Source organism: Chinchilla lanigera, unplaced genomic scaffold (genome assembly GCF_000276665.1).
Source record: "Chinchilla lanigera isolate Chin_1 unplaced genomic scaffold, ChiLan1.0 scaffold00087, whole genome shotgun sequence".
NCBI classification, from domain to species: Eukaryota; Metazoa; Chordata; class Mammalia; order Rodentia; family Chinchillidae; genus Chinchilla; species Chinchilla lanigera.
Window position 1 is genome coordinate 970,238 of NW_004955488.1, and position 5,473 is coordinate 975,710.

Below are 5,473 nucleotides of genomic sequence, written 5' to 3' on the forward strand. Positions count from 1 at the left end.
TATACATACATATAGAAATTCACATATACACATTGAATATATGTAATAAAGTTTTGGGGTTCTTGAAGCTGTCTTATTGTTTTATTAGTGTGTACCTAGTATTTCATCTATTTTATGTGTTTATTTTGTCAGAAAGAGTCATGCATGCTATGTTGCCAGGGTGAACTCAAACTCCTGGACTCAAGTGTTCCTCTCAACTCACCCTCCACTCCGGCCACACACCAGCTCTTACAGGGTAGATCAAGATGGACCCATAAACCCTCCGCGGGGGTGCTTTTGGAAGGTGAGTGGTTCAGGCTGCGGTGGGAGGAGGTGGTCCCCAAGGATGCTATCCAGAAGGATGCAGGGCCCCTCCTCCCACGGCCTCCCTTCTCGCTCTGCTTTTCTCTGCCCAGGTCCTTCACCACGCCCTTTCTGTACTGGAGCTTCTCAGTCATGGACTGGAAATGAGCCAGAATAGAGCTCTCTTCCTTGAAGCGGTGGGTATTGGGCATTTTGTCTTAGCAGTGAGGAAGTGCCTAAGCCACTACCATACCTGGCCATTTAGTTCTTCTAGATGTAATATTTCTAATGCATTCTCATTTAAAAACACACAACATATGCGAATTCTGACATTTTTAGAAAAGTAACACATTAAACAACTAATTACACAAACATTTATCAATTTAAGGACGTACACATAAGTGAGAAATTTATTTGCTTTGAGGAGACTGATAGAGGTAAACAGATAAATAGGCAAAAGATAAACAAATGCAGATGAAATTTCAGAAACAGAATTTTGATAGGAGAAATACTAGACTATCTTCAAAAGTGCTAATGAGAATATTTCTCCTGCCAATTTTTATATGCCATCTGTTTTAATAAAAACACATTGTTCAAAGTAGCTTCCCCTCTGGGCAGAAACAAAGATTCTGATACTATCCTGATAGCTGCATTAAAGAAGCCCAGAGAATACTCTCAGACCCACCAGGCTTTCTAGGGGTATGTGGACATTTTTCATAGCTGTAGAACAAATATTCACTACTTTATAATTCATTCCTTCATCTAGGTAAATAAAACTCAGTGTGACTAGGACAAAAATCTTAAAAAAACAGTGTATTTATTTTTCTTCAATTGGTTCATTCTGTCTTGGCTAGATAACCCCAAATTGACATTTCCTCTGGTTGAACTGATAACACAGAATTCTGCACGTAGTGCTCCATAGTACACCACTCTAGGACTGTGGAAGTTGTGATGACAGGGCCTCGCTATGCACTTCAGACTGGCCTTGAGCTCACTTTGTAGCCCAGGCTGGTCTTGAACTTGCAACAGTCCTCCTGCCTCAGCCTCCCGAGTGCTGGGATTACAGGCATGTGCCACCAAGCCTGACAACAAAAGTTTCACTCGATATTTTGTTTCCTAGACATAGTAACTTTTATTCAATCACATAATAAGAACAGATTAAATACAGTAAGTACCTGACACCACATTTTTTGAAAACTAATACTTAGCCCTTTTTTAATCATTGATTTACTTTATTTCTGCAAGCTGACTATTTTATTTTACTAATTTTCTTTTCACATGTACTCACAAAACTATTCCTTTACTTCAGTTTAATCGCTAATATTTAAGCAATTTTAAGTGAATTTTCATGATATAAATTTTAAGGAAATTTTCATAGTGTGAAAATACCTGTGCATATTTGTATAATATGTGCTAACATGTTTGATATTCCATTTATCTGATGCTTTTGACTTGACAGATACCTTGCTAAATTCTTATATTATCCTAAGCCAACAGCTAAAAGATATTATATTCCCCAAATGAACATTAATATTAAGTAGAGTTTTTTTTATAAAATGTACTTACCATTTTATTGTTGTTGTTCTGCTTTTAATAAAAGACACTCAACAGCAGAATATTTTTATTTTGAATCTTGGTTCATCTTTGATTAATATCAGTGCAAATCTTATGTTTAATCCAGGGTTAACCCCAAGTGGCTTCAAATGTGCATGGAAGTATGTGAAGTTGTTGTCCTACTGGGTGTGTCTTCTTCCTTAGAATCACTCAAAAGAATAATACAGCATGGTAAGGTTAAGCCCCTTGGTTAATAATTTAAAATAAACTTATATAAAAGAATATAAATGCTGACACTAAGTTCTGCATACATGTTCAGGAGAAATCGCAGCAATTGTTTCATGAAAGTTGTACTTTGAATCTATCCAACCTGCCTTCACTCAGATCACCAGTGGAAGTGTGTGCCTGCTTCCCAAACTATAGGTGCTGGTCCAGTAAAGCAAAATCAGCACTGACATTTCGTTGATGTCACTTTTTCAATTAAGAAAAAAAGCATTAGGTTTTAATTCTAAAATGTCCCGCAAGACTCTCATATGTTCAAAGAAGGGACATTCCGAAGTTGATTGAATCGTGGGTTGCTATGCTCAAAAGTGGATCAATGCATTGAGAAATTCATAGCTGAAGGTGCTGTTAGGAGGTAGCACCTACCTGGATGTGAGTCAGTTAGAGGGTGTGCCTTTGCAGGTGTATGCCTCACTCTGAGTCTTGCTTGCTCTTTCTGGTATGAACCACCCTGGAGATGAACAACTTTCATGTGCTATGGTCCCCTGTCATGATGTTTGTGTTTTGGATTCAGCCAACAATGTCCAAAACCATAAGCTAAAATATGCCCGTCTTCCCTGAAGTTGCAGATATACTAGTGGGTGTTTGACAGAGCAATGAGAAACATGACTGAAACAGCCAAAAACTATTTTGTCAATACATTTCCTTTAAAGTTGTATGCTCTATTTTCTAATATGCACTTTTAAATCCAACATGACTTCCTTTGCTTGGAATTGGTATACAAAATACTTTTCTTATCTTAACCTCATGTGAATGTCCGATGCCCTTCCTAGTTTAAATGTCATTGTTGAGAAATCACAATATAGATCCACCCACCCCCTACAAGCGTGCATAATTTAAAGAGAAAAATTCCTGGTTCTGATTGGGTTGCATTTCCATGATACCGAACTAATGTAAATTTCTTTGCCAATGGGTCTGTGAAAGTCCAAAAAGAATTTTTCAAGGTAGTGTTTTAGAAGAAAAAGCCACAGCCTGTAACAAAATAAAAATTGAGGAAACTGAGTTGACCAAGAAGGCTGCAAAGACACAGACATAATTTTGGAAGAATAAGAGCGAGTACTGCTATGGTCAGGGAAAGTCTGATCATGGTATCTAGTTATCAGGCCATATTCTGTGGGCATGGCGTACAATGGTTCTCCCCATATTACACTGTTAGGATTCAGAAAATGTTGAAATTAAATTTTCTATAAGGTAACTCATAGTCTAAGAATACTGATTGTTTGATCTTTCAATTTGTGAACACAAGACTATGATAAAGAAGCACTTACTAGAGTGATGAGTGAAGCCAGAAGTTATGACAAAGCCTAAGAGTATAAGCAAGAGGAGTCCTGCTTGTATCTAATGGTTTATTGAAAGGAACAGGTAATGTTTTATCGTTTGACTAATTTTGCATGCTTATATCTGGTAATATGAACAACTAATTTAAAGACAACAATATGTAATATAACAACCATTGTTAAATTCCTATCATCTTGTTTGGTGAAACTCTGCATCATTTATAATTTTTTTGTTTTTCCTTTTTCTTTTTTTAAATGGTCTGATCAATCTTGCATTCTTACATCTGGTAATCTAACCAACTTCACTGAGGATAACGATATGTAATATAACAACCACTGTCAATTCCTATCATTTGTTCTGAAACCCTGTATAATTCTTATTGTTGTTGCTTTGTTTTGTTTCTATGTTTTTAGCATTTTGCTATTCTTTGTTTTTTTGAGAAACAAACAAAAAGATAGAACAGTAGCAGCATACCAATATCATGCACATAAACAAATCAAAGCAAAAACATTCAAAGTGATACAGGGTCTCAAGACAAATTAATACAGATCAACAGTGGTTGTTACGCTGCATACTGCTATCCTCAACTACATTGGTCAGATTATCAGATGTAAGAATGAAAGATTGCTCAAACCATTAAAGAGAAGGAGAAAACAATTCTTCAATAAAACCTTAGAGATAATAGAGAGTTTCACTAGACAAGATGGTAGAAGTTCACCTATTGTTCTTTTTCTTATTCTCTTTAAAATAAAAAAATATAAGCAAGAGGAACTAAAAAGAGAACCAAGTCAGAAACCAAAAACTGATACATGCTTCTGTTATTGAGGCTTAACCAAGACCTTTGCTATAATCACAACATTCAATCAAAGGATGTATTAGCAAGTCATAGTGTTTGTGATTGATCTTTTATTAGGAGATATATATCCTCATATGATATATATATATATATATATATATATATATAAAGGATCCACCCACCCCCTACAATCATGTATAATTTAAAGTGAAAAATTTATATAATAAATTATATATATATATAATTTCTCTGTTATTCTCATCTAAGTTTCCTTTTGGCTTTTGCCCACTACTTAATTTTTAATCCCCTTTCAGTGAAAAGAATACAAAATTCCATTAACTTTCCTGCAGCAGATATACATCCATAACTATGTTTTAAATTAGCCAGAACAATATTCATCACTCTCCATGTGATCATGATGAGTTTGCTTGATAAATGAATTAATTCTAGCTCCCAACTTCTAAAAAGAAAGAAAGTCAAATATGGTAAATAAACAATGTCCAGTAAAATTCAAAGCAATAATTTTATTCCTTTGATCAAAATTTCTCAATAACATATTATTTCCCATAGAATGTAATTTAAATATTGTCATCCATAACATAAGTCCCTTTATGGTCTCTCCATTATCTGCCTTTCTTTGTGATATCTGTCTGTATGAAACCTTTGGTAGTGTCAAAAGGAACTACTTTCTTTACTCTTCTTTGGTTTCTGTTTTGTGTTTTCTCTTTTTAGTTTTTTTTTTTTTCTCCTGTTTCTTTCCCCAATTTTACACTTTCACGTATATTTTTTCTGTCAAGGATCAACTCAAATATTCCTGTATTCTAGAAATTTTTTACTCTCGTATTCCTCAAATTAAACAAATATCTCTCCTCTGCCTATAGACTCAACTTCTGTATGTTTTCTGGATCAAACGTCTTTATGTGTATTTCCCTCATTTTTATTTCTTCAGATTCTCCTTGTCTACTGTCTAATTTATATATTTTTTAAAGTTTTGTATGAATGATCCAGCATTAATAAAAGTAAGAGAAAGACTACAGCTTCTCTTGATATCTCAATCACAGGTAACTATATCTGTTTCTTTCAAGTTGTGCTACTCTTGTGTACATTTGGTCTGCACTTTGGTCTATTTTTCTGTTTTTCTTTCCTTATTTTATGCACACCATATATCACATAAAGAAGCAAATACAAAACAGGAAATACACACGGGAATGAAAAAAGAATGGAAGCCACATTTTTTTTCAAAAGGTAAATAGTAAGTTCTTAAAGAGACATGGCATGGAC